Source organism: Martes martes (genome assembly GCF_963455335.1).
Source record: "Martes martes genome assembly, chromosome: 11".
Classification (NCBI taxonomy): Eukaryota; Metazoa; Chordata; class Mammalia; order Carnivora; family Mustelidae; genus Martes; species Martes martes.
In genome coordinates, this window is record NC_137899.1 from 84,663,166 (window position 1) to 84,678,462 (window position 15,297).

General features: G+C 42.0%; 1 protein-coding gene across 2 annotated transcripts in view; it reads left to right on the forward strand.

Annotated features, from left to right (window-relative positions):
• The window catches only part of SND1 (staphylococcal nuclease and tudor domain containing 1), a 413,629-nt gene that overhangs the window by 223,610 nt on the left and 174,722 nt on the right, over positions 1 to 15,297 (forward strand). The window lies entirely within an intron of this gene.

Consider the following 15,297-nt stretch of genomic DNA (forward strand, 5'->3'; position numbering starts at 1 on the left):
GCCCGGTGTCACTCTGCCACTAGTGAATATTTGTGACTGATAGACATGAAAATAATTTGCATAGCTGCTCTGGAAAGTAAGGCAAAACAAACTTCTTTTTTTTATCTTTTAATTTTTTTTTTTAAAGTAAGCTCTACCCTCCATGTGGAAGGCTTGAACTCATAACTCTGAGACCAAGAGTCGTTGCTGTACCGACTAAGCCAGCCACCCACCTCAGCAAGCTTTCTTATGCTTTTGGAAATAGCTACATGTGCTGTGTTTAATGGGTATACATAGATAGTGGAAGTTTTTTTTTTATAGATTATGTTCTAAATATATTTTTTATTTAAATTACAGGTAACTTACAATGTAATATTAGTTTCAGGTGTACAATATAGTGATTCAGCACTTCCAAACATCACTCAGTGCTCATCACAACAAGCACACTCCTTTATCCCCATCACCTGTTTCCCCTGTCTGCCTCCCCTCTGATACTATCAGTTTGTTCTCTAGAGTTAAGGGTCTGTTTCTTGGTTTACATCTCCCCCCCACCCCCGCTTTTTGCTCATTTGTTTCTTAAATTCCACATATGAGTGAAATCATACGGTATGTGTCTTTCTCTGACTCACTTATTTCACTTAGCATTATACTCCCTAGCTCTATCCATGTTATTGCAAATTGCAGGATTTTGTTTTTTTTTATGACTATTCCTGTGTGTGTTTGTGTGTGTATGTGTTTGTGCATACACACACATACACACCACTTCTTTATCCATTCATCAAGTGGACACTTGGGCTGTTTCCATAATTTGGCTGTTGTAGATAATGCTGTTGTGAATATTGGGGTGCATGTATCCCTTCGAATTAGTATTTTTTCTTTGGGTAAATACCTAGTAGTGCAATTGCTAGGTCATAGGTAGTTCTATTTTTAACTTTTTGGGAGACCTCTGTACTGTTTCCTTTTCTTTTTTTTAAGATTTTATTTATGTATGTATTTATTTATCAGAGAGAGAAAGAGAGCCAGCGCAAGCAGGGGGAGCCACAGGCAGAGGGAGATGCAGGCTCCCTGCTGAGCAAGGAGCCTAATGTGGGACTTGATCCCACGACCCTGGGGTCATGACCTTAGCCAACGGCAGATGCTTAACCAACTGAGCCACCCAGCAGGTGTCCCTCCATGCTGTTTTCCTGAGTGATCGTACCAGTTTTTATTCCCACCAACAATGCAAGAGGGTTCCTCTTTCTCCACATTCTCACCAACACCTGTTGTTTCTTGTGTTGATTTTAGCCATTCTAACAGGTGCAAAGTGATATCTCTTTGTAGTTTTGATTTACATTTCCCTGATGATCAGTGATGTTGAACATCTTTTCATATGTCTGTTGGCCATGTATATGTCTTCTTCGGAAGAATATGTTTGTTATTTCTGCCCATTTTTTAGTTAGATTATTTGTTTTTTGGGTGTTGAGGATAGTGAAATTTTTAACTTTGAGGTTTTAGGAAGGAAACAACCTTTTTAGCACTCATTTTAAGCAGAATCAATGTAACAACATGCTTGTCTATTAAAGCTGTGAGCAGCCTAGAGATAATTGTGTTGAGCCATTGCCTTCAGACTGGTGGTGGAAAAACTGGCTTCAGGGTCATTGCACTGTTGTGGGTTGAGTAAACAGAGAGGAATTAACCACTTCCCCAAGCCTGTGAGGCATTGCCATAGGGCAGTACAGACCTCATGAAGAGGTAGGAGAAATGGCCAGCATGACCTGCAAGTCTTCCTTTAGACAGTATTGTTAGCCCCAGAATGGCAGCCCAGTACCCTCTTTAGATAAAATCCCCCCAACAAGGTTAACGAAGATCCGAGAAAGACTGGAACACCCGCCAGATGGGAATGGTGGTTCTGTAGCCATTAAAACATGTTTTCAGTTCAGAAGGTACTCTCCCCTCATTTTAAGTGGTGGAGTTGATCTTGCTTGAAGCCCACCTATTTGCTGGCAACCTGCTTTTAGTTTGCTTTCACTTTGAAGCACTCCATTCCCCATGACATACTCCTCATGTTCCCTTAGCATTCTTACTTGGTTCTGTCACATTATAGCATGTCAAAGGTCTTTTTACATGCTTCTGCTGCCCCTTATCCTGCCTGTCTGTTGAGTATTATTTGAGTTTAGGGTTGTTTTCCCCTAGCTAGATCAGCTGTTTTTTCCAGTTGAACTTTGCCTTGTAATTTTATGCCCCCGTCGGTGCAATTCCTCCACCTCCCAGCTTAGTGTCCTCTGCAGATCTCATTAGCGAGTTGTTTACTCCTTTCCTGGGCCCTGAATAGAACCCCTAACCAAGAATGGCTTTGGTGTTGACCCCAAGTCTCTCACTGCATGGACTGTCACTTAACTGTCTTTTGATTATCATCCTTCAGCTACTTTTTAATCTTCCGTGATTGTGTACTGAACCAAGTCAATTTGAATTAATTTCCCAAGTACAGTTTCTTGAGGTGCTGTATCTAATGCGTTAGCAAAGGCCAAATTAATAACATCTGTTATATTCATATCAGTCTTTCACCCTGGAACTCGTTAGGTAAATAATACGTGGGTGAGGGTAACGTAGCAAGGCCGGCACTTTCTTCAGCCCTTCCACATAGGAGTGTTGGTTCCCGCAGCTTGCTCTGTCCCTGACCTCTAGAATCCTGCACTGTCTCCCTCCGGTTATCACTAGCGATACCAGCACTGGTGCACAGTGCTCTTCCAGTGACTTTGCTTGGCCACTAATCCTTTTAGAGCAACATTGTAAGCTTTGGGGAAAGGGCAGCCTGCTGACTTCATGGGTCAGGGCAGCTGCCTGCCCAGGAGTTGACGAGCTTTCTCAAGGCTCAGTGGCCACTGCTTCCCTCGCAGGGGTCTGTGTTCGCCTCACTCCTCAGACCATAGGACCGGAGCTCCAGGAGTGATGTGTAATGCACTCATTGGGAAGCCAGGAGAGAGACAGGGAGGAAGGGCCCCAGTTTGAAGTTCGCCTGCTACTTTCGAGCGTCTCTACCTGCCAGCCAGAAGCAAGCTGCGACCACCTCGGCAGCTCTGATCAGTGTGTTGACCCTTTAAGTCCCCTTCATTCACGTGCCTTTCTGCTTTTGGGAAACCTTCATTATACCTCCAGGAGCTGGCATATTTAGGGGAAAGCACATCTTTTTTTGTTGGAAGGATAAATAAACCCCTAATTCCCAGTAGGTTCCTTCCTTTCCGATTCAGTTGTCTGTCATCAGCTGCCTCCTCCCTCATTACCTTGTGTCCCAGCAAGATAAGGTTTTGGCATTTTTGCTGGTACTCTCACACCTTGTTTGTCTCGTGGGCTCCATTGAAAAGCCCTTGATTTTGTCCCAGGCTTCTGAGATTCCAGTGTGTGTAGGTTGTGTTTTTAGTTAAAGAAAGGCCTTACATGCAGCTGACCTATGCTTTGTGTTGTCACTGCTGAACTCAGTTGCCCCTTTTAGGGGCCTCATAGGCACTTCTTTGGGAGTCTGACAGATCATGTCTTTCCTGCACCATCCTAATTTTTCATCCCCATATAGACTTTCCAGCATTTTCAGTTTTCATTTTATTGCAATATTTCTCGCTCACCTGGCTCACTGAATTACTTGGTTTGATGGGTATTCTGAACTTTAGGTGGGGCTTTTGACTCCTTCAGAGAATCTGTCTTCTATCCTTTTGAGGTATTTCTAAGATACTGAATCATTATTGGGAACTTTCATATTTTCTCTCCTACCCTAGTCTGTGTATTTGGCATAACACTTCCAGTTTAATTTTAAGTAGGCCAGAATATGAATTTCCTTAGCATTCTAAGAGGTCTTCCAAGTGGGGTTTTGTTGGGCTTGCTGTGGGCACTGAAGAAGAGCTGGTAATGCTTGGAGCCAGATCAAAGCCTGGCCGTGTGCCTTGTTTTCCTTGGACATCCAGACCCGGGGGATATCATCTGTGTGCATTCTCCTGAAGCTACCAGTAACTTGATTTAAAAATGTAAAATATTAAAATTTCTTAGAAACTGTTAGAATCTGTGGCTTGTTGCAGGAAAACACAGAAGTTATGTTAGCTCGTTGTTGGGGCTTGATTCCTTTAAGGCACCTCTTAATTCCAAGATTTTGTCATTTCAACATAAGGATGTATATAGTCAGAAAAGGAATTGATGCCCCAGCTTGACTGTGGGAAAGCAATTGCATCGAACAATCTAGGGTCTGAGCAGATTTAAATGAATTTAGATTCATTCTGGACGTACATAATGAGGTTAGGGTTATCTCATGAGAAGAGAAAAGGGCAGACTCTCCCTTATCTTTTTGTGTGGATCCTCTTTCTTACCGGGCACACCGCAGATTCAGAAAACTGGTGGTATCCTGCATCTTTGAAAGGCAAGCAGAAGCCTTCCCCTATCTCAGCTCTGCCTGGGGCTCCCTGTCTTTCCGGGCTCCACAGGGATGTGTGTTCCTCATGAAACAAACCTTGCAACATCCCCTTTCTTTAAAAACAAAAACAAACAACTAGTGTTCCTGCCTTGCTGACCTCTGTACCTCTAATCTCCAAACCCATAAACACCAGTCCTTGATTAAAATCCTGTCAGATGTCTCTTACTTTTACCTAGTGTGGGTTGACAGGGCCCTCCCTATTGCAGACTTCTCTCTGCTGGAACCTCTAGGAAATCTGTCCTGGTATTTCTATCACAGGCTTTGATGGGGAGGCTAGAACTTGCTCTTTCCTAGGCAGATATCAGTAGTCATTATTAAGAGGGAAACTGAAGTAACATTCTCTCTTGGTGATGTAATTGTTGGGGGCCAAGGTGGGCTTACTATTTCCATGCATTTGTAGCAGTGAATTGTAAGTGTATTTTGCATTTCCACTGAAATGCTTTCAGTACCACTGGGAAAGAAGTGCTTTTGGTCTCCTACTCTTCCTGTAGCCAGAGCAGCTCCATTTTTTCCTGATTTGTAGTTGTTTTTCCACAAGATTTCAGTAGGTGAAAAAAAAATCGTTTAAAGCTGTTTCTTCAAAAAAAATACAGAACTTTTGGATAAGGTCCCTCCTCTCTGTATCTTTAATTGTATACTGGTTATGAACCAAATGTGAAGACTTCCTCACCAGCACTTCCATTGCTAAGTTAAAACCTCTGGCTTTAGGATTCTCAAATGGAAGAGCTCAGCACTACTGGTTTGACTATTAGTTCTGATTTGTTAAATGTCTTAATAAAAAGCAAGTTTCATCTGTGTATACCTCTGCAGAGAGAAAACGGGGATTTGAACTTGAGTATGTGTTTTGAAATTTTAAAACTAATATATCCTATCACAGTGTATAGATTACATGAGTTAACTACTTCTCTAAGAAAACAGACATTCCTCTTCTGGGAATAGTTGTTGAAGGCAGGTTTATCTTGCATGTGATGGCTTTGCATTCATTTCTTTTCTCCATTCTCATTTTCTTGAGTGTATCCTGGGTCCCAGGCATTGGGGATAATAGTAATGAAGAAAAAAGATAATAGACTCAAGCCTTACAAAGCATGTAATCTCAGAGGGACCGACATTAAATAACTTTAATAGTACCTCTGGAAATTGTGATTTTCCCCTATCTCTTCGCTTTTCCTCCTGTTTTCTTAGCCCCTCCTCCTTTTTCCCTTTCCATTATTAACACTGCCTGCCTTACATCTTTTTTTATCCCATCTCTCATTTCTATTAAATTTTCCCATGAGAGCATTTCCCTGAAATTCATCTCTTCTTTCCGGCCTCTGTTCTTATCTTCTCAATAGTTTAATGGTACAGCTTTAAATAAACCAAGATTTCTCACTTTCAATCTAATGACCTCAAGTGAAATTTCTCTTTGAGTAAAACTAAGTCCTACTGAATATTGTGAAAAACAGCTTTGATTGGAAGTTTTCCTCTTTCTTTTACTGTTTAGTTGTAGAATTCTGTAACCCTGGGGTGCTGTTGGGTTTTTAACCCCAGTGTGCTGGAAAGCTGGCGTTGGGTGAATGGTCTTCTGCCCTCTCCACTCAGCTGCATTACGTCATGCCAGCACAGGTTGGAGGCCAGCACAGAAAAAGGAGGCTGTTCTTTCTCTTCAGTATCCTCATGGCTTCCTTTCTTTTTTAACCCTGAAAGTGCACATCCCACTACATTTTGGGCTTGTAGTTATGTGTCACGGTCATGAGGTTGTTAATGGGATTCAGCACATGTCAGTGGGGCAGGGCAAGGGGGGGTTCACTCTTGAGCAGTAGGGTAGATCAGCTATTGCAAGTGGATGTGATAACAGGAAAATGCATTAAAAGAGTTGGTGTGGGGAAGTGATTTGACGATACAGCTGAATGTGGGGAAATTTAGCTTTTCCCTTTCTTCAGAAAAGATGATGCACTCAACATCCAAATAGCAGTAATCAATCTGCATTTAAAGCAACACAAATGGCCACTTCTGGAGAGCTGCATAATGTCTCCGATTCCAGATAGTTTTCTCCTTCAGGGTATTAAGAGGATCTGCTCACTCTCTTTATCCTATCCTTCTCTTCCCTCCCTACTCCCATTCCTTCAAGTAGAACTCAGCCTATGAGATGTATCTTGATGACCAGTGTGAGGGTTTGGGGTACAGTTGGAATCCATTAGGTTTGTCTACTGTGTTGTACACAGAGCCATGGATGGTTCTACAGGTCCTGGTCAAATAATGAACTCATGATAAATCTTCTTCGCCCAGTCTTTTCTGTAATCGTTGGTCTGCTCTGGTTATATTCATTCAGAGAAGTTCTAGAGTTAGCTTTCTAGATCATCTGGTTTGTCTGCATATACCACAGAGCAGTTTATCCTCCTCACTGTTCTCTTGACTAAGAGGCACTGCTTTCTTAACATAACACCTGAATATTTGGTTTCAAAATATATTTCAAAATAACATTTGAAGATAATCATATTGGAAATGTAATTTTAATCCAAAATGAATTGTAACAGCAAAATGAGAACACTTGATCTTGACCATAGTCTCTTTTAAACATCTTACAAGTTGACTCCCTAAACCATTGGTTCTCAAAGTATGATCCTCCAATCAGCGATATCATTGTTACTTGGGAACTTGTTAGAAATATAAACCCACAGCCCTCCTGCCCGCCGTTTCCCCCTACCTGAGACCTACTGAATCAGAAGCCCTGGAGTTGAATCATGTCAATCTCTTTTAACACATACTTCAAGTAATTTTGATACACACTAAAATTTGAGAACCACTGCCCAATTCCTGACCACTATAAAACAAATCGAAATAGGTATCCTTTTATGGAAGATTAATAATCTTTATTATAATTGGAAGATCATAGTTCTAAGAAATAGATAACAAGCCAGGGAACGGAGAAACTTTGGATTTCTTTGACTTTGCTACCTAGTAGTGCCTTCCTCGTGATCACAGCCATGCTTGTTTCCCACCAAGGCAGTTGAACAGCTGCTTCTTCCCTTTGACTCTTGTTTCTCTCCCCTTCCTCATACTTGTCATTCATGGCTTCTCAGTTTGATTCCTTCTGAGTAGCCTCCACCAGCTCTTGGCTAATTTAATATGAAATCATCTTGAGGGTTACTGTGCTTACTTGATTTGGCTCATCTGCAATGTCAGGTGGTTGAGTGGGTTGGAGAGCTGAGTCTCTATTACCGTCATCCCTATCGTACTTTTTTTCTAATCCTTGGAAATCTCTCAGGACAACTGTAGTTCAAATAATTAATCACTGATACATCAATGTGCAGAATTTTGTAGCTGCTTGTGAAGAGGAAATCCTCTTCATAGCTTTCTTTCATTTGCAAAATTCTTTGCATCTAAATTTCTTATAAACTCTCTCATGCACTTCTGTTTTATCCTAAGCTGCCCTTGACTCTCCCCCTCCAGCTTTGGGCGCAGAAGTTGAGAAGGATTATTTCCCATTCCTCTTGCTTTTGCATCAAGTTCAGAGAGGTAAATCTCTAGTGGAATGGCAATGAATCTTTTCTAGTAGGTCCCCGTAAATGTAGCTCACATTGGAAAAACCATTTTCTAAACAGTGAGTCTGTTGCTTTTCACTCAGTCAAAAGATACATAAAAACTTTCTCTTACTTGTTCATATTCCAGTGACAAATATTTCATCAAGTGCATTGGGGATAAAAACGAACACATGGTTTCATGGGGATTTGGATGAGCAATGAAATCATTACAAATATAGTTGTAAGAGTGGAGATATATGTAGGTATCTTGATGCATAGGGAAGAAGCACCTAAATCTTAGCCTGATCCCCTGAGTCCATGAGGCAAGGCACGTTTTGCTGGTTCATCTTAGAAAAGGGAGACGGAAACCGGAATCAGTGTGCATTGCCCTATGACACAGCAGTTCCACTTTTCTGAATTTCTCCTAAGGAGTAATTAGGGAAGCACCCAACAGTTTATTTAAAAGTTATTCCTCATGGCATTATTTATAATAATATTCTGTTCACATCAGCTTCTAGCGATAAGTGATTGATCCAGTTACGGAGCTTGCATCCATGTGATGGATTTATCTTCAGCTATTAGAATGATGTAAAAATTAATAACGTAAGGAAGCATTCATTTAACTATCATTTCTAGCAGAAAAAAAGATACTACAAAACTATTCCGCAGTTTTCTTAAAGTATAGGTGGACGGCCGTATGTGTATAAGTGCTTAGAAATTCTGTTAGTGGGGCTTTGATCTTGGAATAAAATCATGGATCATTGTTTCACCACTATTTCTTCTTCTTTTTTTAAAATTTTATTTATTTGAGAGAGAGAGAGAGATTGAGAGAATGAGTAGGAGGAGGGGCAGAAAGAGAAGCAGACTCCTTGCAGAGCAGGGAGCCTGACATGGGACTCCATCCCAGGACTCTGGGATCATAACCTGAGCCGAAGGCAGATGCTTAACCGACCATGCCACCCAGGCACCCACTGTGTTTTTTGTTGTGTTGTTTTGCTTTGGGGTTTTTCTTTTTTTTTTTTTTTAAAGATTTTATTTATTTATTTGACAGAGAGAGAGATCACAAGTAGGCAGAGAGGCAGGCAGAGAGAGAGGGGGATGCAGGCTCCCCGCTGAGCAGAGAACCCGATGCAGGGCTCGATCCCAGGACCCTGAGATCATGACCTGAGCCGAAGGCAGAGGCTTAACCCACTGAGCCACTCAGGTGCCCCGGGTTTTTATTTCTGATGACCATGTATTGTCTTTGTGTTCAAGACATGGATAATTATAAAAGCAAGGTCATTGGGGCTATCGTTGCTTCCGATCTCACCTTTCTTGAGGCCTTGTCCTCTCAAAAAGGCTTTAAACTAGACAGCAATGATAGTTCTTTGGTCCTAATCTGGGCCAGTGAAGTTTGCTTGTGTTTCCCATCAATCTAGCAGTGGGATACTTCTTTTCTAGTAGTTGTCTGCCACAGAGCTCACAATCTGTCCTGCCCCCCCCCCACGTCCCCCCTTTCGTAAGCACTGCAGATGTGTTGTCACACCTGGCACAATAGCATGTGTCTTAGTTTCTTCTTATATTAGTTTTAGATGGGGTGATGGCTTAGGGTTCTTTGTTATTTGCTTTATTGCCTCATAATACCTATCTGACTCATTAGTCTGCCTACCTTCCCTTGACCGTAGGATTCACTTTTCTCATTTTCAGTCCATGTACTCTCCATCTTTTCTGTCTTCCTTATCAGTAATTCTGATTTCATTGAAAATCCAGCTGCACAATCTAAGCACCCCCATCTACCATTGTGCACCTGTGCCTGCCCTGTATCTGATTTTCTGAGCATCAGGACCCTATTGCTTCCTCCAGCTGCCAAGGAACCGGTAGAAGGGCTGAAGGGATTGCTTATTGCTGCTGTGTTTCATTGATATCTATATTTGGTTCATGCTGAAACACTGTATTCATCAATGTGACCTGAAACACAGTGAGAGGTGCTTTAGAAGTTTAGCAAGTTATTTACTCTTTGTTCTGTTTTTTAACCTTTTCTGTTGTTTTCCTTTCCCCTCAGTCATCTATCCTGTGCTGTCTAGTGGGAGTCCATATAATCCTGCCACTTTGTTCTGTTTCATTGTTTATTTCATTGGTGGTCAAAGCTTTGCTCCCACTCACTGCCATTCCTACTGTTGCCCATCTCCTTTAGTCCTTAACGTACGTCTGCTTCAGCTCAGAGACCGGGCTTTAAGCTCCTCTGCTTTGCACCATCCCAGATAGCAAAACCAAGGTGCCTAAGAACTGGAGCATAGATCATGAAACTGTATCCAAGAGAGCCAGCAAGCCTCACTCTCCTGCCCTGCAGACACTTGGGCATTACCCATGTCTCCAATCTGAAGTATTTTCAGCATTCCGCATTAGTCAGTCACGTCATTTGCCCAGCTTTACTTGGCACACCATGATCGAACCAGATGACCCTGAGTTATAGAACTTAGGTGAACCTAGCTTCTGTGTTAAACACCATAATAAATATTAAGGACAGAATCCTAACCCTCAAAGAGTCTACCTATAAGAAATAAAGAGTAACATGTAGTGAACTTTGAAAGTAGTGTATTACATTTCATAATTGCCTGCTGAACTGAATGATACACAAACACTCACATATAAGTGAAAGATAATAATTGTATATATAAGAATATGATTCTGCTATCATATCAAAGTATAGTTCATAGAGACTTCCAGCGTACAAACTGCAGTCTTCCTATGACCCCAGGTTAAGTATTCCTGAAGTGATCACTGATACGATTGTGGTGAGGTTATTGCTATGGATATGCTATGATTCTTTTCATTCTATAGTTTGGACCTGGCTAGGCACCTGTAATGAATAGCTTACACAGAGGTCACATGGAGACAGTGGGCCTAGTTGGATTGAAAGGAGCAATATGGAAATCATGTGAGGACATAAACTGGGACCGTATGGTAGAGGCCCATGAAAAACAAGCATTGTATATTTCACTCAATGTCACAGGCTGATAGTCTTTGTTTTGGGTATAAAAGTAGGTCAACAAAATAACAGATTTTTATGGAGAAGTCATGCAACAGCGTGTGCAGTGTCAAATCAATGTGATGTGCAGTATCAAAAGGGATTGAGTGAGTTTAATTAAAAATTTCCTGATGTTATCTTGGAATAAACTGGGGAGGGCCTGGCCCAGTAGAGTTACAAAAAGGCCACGTGAGTACAGTTAGAAAGGAAGAAAATATTGGATGTAGGTGATGAAACAGAAGCAGTTAAGGGACATTTTGGTTCCTAGATACAAGAAAGCGTTATTAAGTGGAAATTGTGGATTCAGGATCTCCCCACCTCAGCTCTACATCCTCCCTTGCCTCTCACTCTCTATCTCTTGTATGCCACTTCTGCTTTCCATCACTTGGTTTTCTTTAGATCTCTTTAGTGTATGAAAGTAGTTCTTATGAAACCCTGCTGGAAGCTCCTATTCCCCCCAAAAATTCCCATGTGTGATTCTGTCATTTTAGGGTAGTTTATAGATAACTCCCAGGATCCCAAGTGTGAAGCTCACATATGTCCCCAGGGTAAGAATTCCTGATCACTGTTCTATGATTGGGTCAGGTTGGATCTAACTGTTAAGCCTTAGGCTTTCTTTGTAATTGCTCGGAAATATGTATTGAGAATAACAATTTACCATCACTGAATTGGATTTAAGACCACGGCCTAAAATATAATAATAAAAATTGAAAGATAAATCTAAAAAAAAGACTATGGCATGTTTGTTGGCACAAGATGAACTGTTGTACGTTAATGGTGCCTTGGAGAAGTTTGGTCCTTAGGTTTTACTGCCTGAGCGAGGGACCTTAAATCCTTAGAGCAAACTCTATTCCTTGGCATTGAGAGTGCTAAGATTCTAGTCCTATGGTGTTGAGGCAGTGGAGGTAATCTCGCGTAAACAGTATTCTTACCTGTCTTTGCAAAGTTCATGTTTTAACTTCAACTGGGGAGACAGTAGCATTCCAGACTTAACAGTTTCAAACTTTAAAGAAAGAAAAGTGTTTTCCAGTGATTGGAATGGGACTCCTTTCCCACACGTGGCTTCTAGATGCTCCTAGAAGCAATGTAGAAAGCTGAGTTTTTATCCTCCTTCTGCCCTGGTACCCCTTTGTGTATGTAGGTGGACATATACTCACTTTTCCTGTCTGGTAGTGATTTCTGCCCATTATTGACACCTCTTGGCTTTGCCATCTTTACACGGCTGCTTCCTGGAGACGAAAGCTTCTGAGAGAAGCAGGCTGTGTTCTGCCCCACTGCTTCCTTTCTCCTGGCTGGCCTGAGCACCAGCCTGCTTTTGTGAGAAAGCAGCTATTAAGCAGACACAGCAGGAGAAGTTTAGAAGTCAGGAGTTTCATTCCTTGCCTAATGAAAAAGGATGTTGAGCTGTGGTTGCAGCCTGCAGGGAGGAGAGGGAGTGTGGGGAGGGGAGTCAGGTATTTGCTCTGTGGTGCGGGCGTCAGTGGAAGCACACTGCTACCTGACTGGCCTCCCAAGCCTCCCAGCTTCCCAAACCCAGGGAAACATGGTTACATAAGATGCAGGGGCCCCCACTGAGAAGTAGTGACAAAGCAGCAGACTTTGGATCTCCACTTTATTTACCATTTATACAACAGTTAGTAGGCAGTCATGTTACATATCCTTAGAGTCCTGGAACAAGATGTATATTCTCTTTCCTTTGGCAGAGAACCACAGCAAGCCTGCCACTCTTGGTGCTCGCTCCTTTCCTCTTCAAGCTACATGCATGGATTTCTATACTGGGTACTTCCCCCAGATACTCTCTTGAGAAGAAGCTGTTGCTGTGGCATCAGCCTTGTTTCAGGCTGAGGGAGGTTTTCCGGAGGTGCCTCCCAGGTCATTTCTGCAGCAGTTTGGAACAACAGCCAAAGCAACCTCAGCACAGGGAAGGAGACCCACGCTGAATTAGACCGTGTAGCCAATTTCTCGGAGAGCCCTCATACCCGGCCACTGGGGTCCGGTGTACCACTTATCCTTTAGAGCGCTTCCTAGGTGGGCATTATTTTACGTAGTGTTTATAAATTATTCTTTCAATTTTTTCTGTTTTCTTAAGAACAGTGAGAACTGTTTATCTGCTTAGATATTGTGATAATAAAATACTGCTTTCTTGCTGCTTCTTGAATGTGTCTGAAATTGATCTAATTTAGCAGTCCGAAGTATGAAAACATAAAGTGTTTGAAGGTTTTTCCAAAATTAATGCCTATATGCAAATAAATGACTGATAGTATCCTTTTTAGGAACAAGGTAGAGCATGAAGAAGTTTTTCGTTTTCTCAAAAAATTTTTATTAAGGCTTAATTCTGAAGAATTTTGGTTTTTAATTCATGTTTTCTGGTTTTAGGGTATTGTTTTTTTCTCCCTTAAGCATGCTTAATCTTGGCTAAGTCTTGAATTTCTGCTCTGGGCACAGAGCCTCTTTGGGGTCACTAAAAGAAAGCAGAATTTTAGTTTATCACCTCGCTGCTTTTGCCTCAAGAACCTTTGTTTTCTAACTTACTGCTCAGGCCCTGTACTTTTTTCCCTGTAGTTTATGAGATGCTCTCCAGGCCCCAGGAAAGGCCACAAGTTCAGCAGTGCTGTCACATGAACCCATCTGTTTATAGGGCAGGTCCATTTATTTTGGTTGTCCTTGTTGTTAGAAGAGGATAAGGCTGTAGGCGTTTTGTGCCCCCAGAGGACCTGCAGGAGGCTTAGCAGGCCTCGCCTTGGAGGAAGGTGAGTTACAGTCAGGGCCGCTCACCTCACAGAGGCTTCTTGTTCTCAAGGCTGCTCCTTCGAGTTTATGGTAGCAAAATGAGGAGAGCCTGTTGGTGGCACAGGATGTATGCCTGGCCAGGGTAGAAGAGTCAGGTCTGTTGCTGGCCTCCACCCATTGGTTTTCCATATAAGTCATCCTCCCATCCTCTGCCATTAGTTTGTAAATGCCAGGGTAATTGCAGCATACCTTGAGAACCAGCCCTAGTCTCTGATTTTTAACACATTCCCTGAATAATAAATCAGTGGACTAAATTGTAAATGGAGAATTCTGACCCACTTGCAATTTCTAAGGCTAAAGGCCTTGATTTGAATTCAGGAAGAACCATGGGAATTCAAGAAGCTCAAAACTGCTTTATCAGTTAGCAGCGCAGATCAGAGTGACTGTTTGGCTTTGTTTTTCTTATTAAACATCTGTACTTTCATTTCTTACCCTTGTCATGGAATAGAAAGTAGACAGTAAATTATTGCTGAATAGAAGGTGTTTCAGATTATTTGAGTGAGAGATCCCCAGAGCTGGAGGCTGGGGTGAGGGGTGGATGCTAACATCCCAAGTATATAAGAAGTAGGACTGTGCCACTTTGCACTGGGCAACTCCCACTCCATTTGGTATATGTGAGTTTGATTTAGAAAGTTAGGACCTGAAAGTAAGCCCTGCAGAGTAGTGGCCTCTACTTCTGGTCATTAATAAGTAAGAGCACAAGTGGGCTATGGTAGAAGTGTGGTTACTGCTGTATAGTGTGAGGGTCTGACATACTGGTCCTGGTCTGGGCACTTTTCTCTACACTTTGGAATTCAGAAACTCTCCAAAGGCTAGACAGGAGAGTGGGTACACCCCTGAATCTCTGTTTTTCATTCTCTAAATTCAAATATGTTCCTTACTTTGGTCTGCAGTGTGGCGGGGCATAGGAAGGTCTTACCTTGCGGTGTAGTGACTTGGTGAATTACCGATCAGTTTTATTCTCTGGTCCTTCATTGTTACAGGAGTGATCACACACACTGATGCTGCTTCAACTTCCTGAAGCTACCACTCAGGGGATTAGGAGATAAAAGATGGGAGACTGGAGCAAACCAACCAGTGATCAGATGTGTGACAGAGTTCCCCCAAATCCCTTGCTAAATCCGCTGTGGTTATAACCTGAAACTGATTTAAAATGAGGCTTAATGTCAGTTACGTAGTTTTTGCTAATTTTTTCCCCACTCTTAAAAATGACTTTTCCGTACAGTGTTTCTTCATTCAGGACAACTTATCTTTTTACCTAGGAGGAACTTATTTCCATTAGAATTGGAACACTAGCTGCATATTTTGCATTTAAAATGTTTCATGTGATTAAATGCAGAAAAGAAACATTATTACTTCTGTTTCTTAGGAGTGTGCTCTTCCAACTGATTCTTCTTTTGTGCCTGGAACAATGCCTTTAATTTGGAAACAAGTTCAGGAGCTCTCTCTGATTACCAGGCACACTGTTAGCTGAAACTAGCAGCCAAGTACTCAGTCCTGGGCTTAGAAGAGCAGGCTTGTCTTCTCCCCTCTACCAAATGCTCCTGCAGAGACTGGCTACTCAGCAGTGTGACTTGTGTAATGACAGT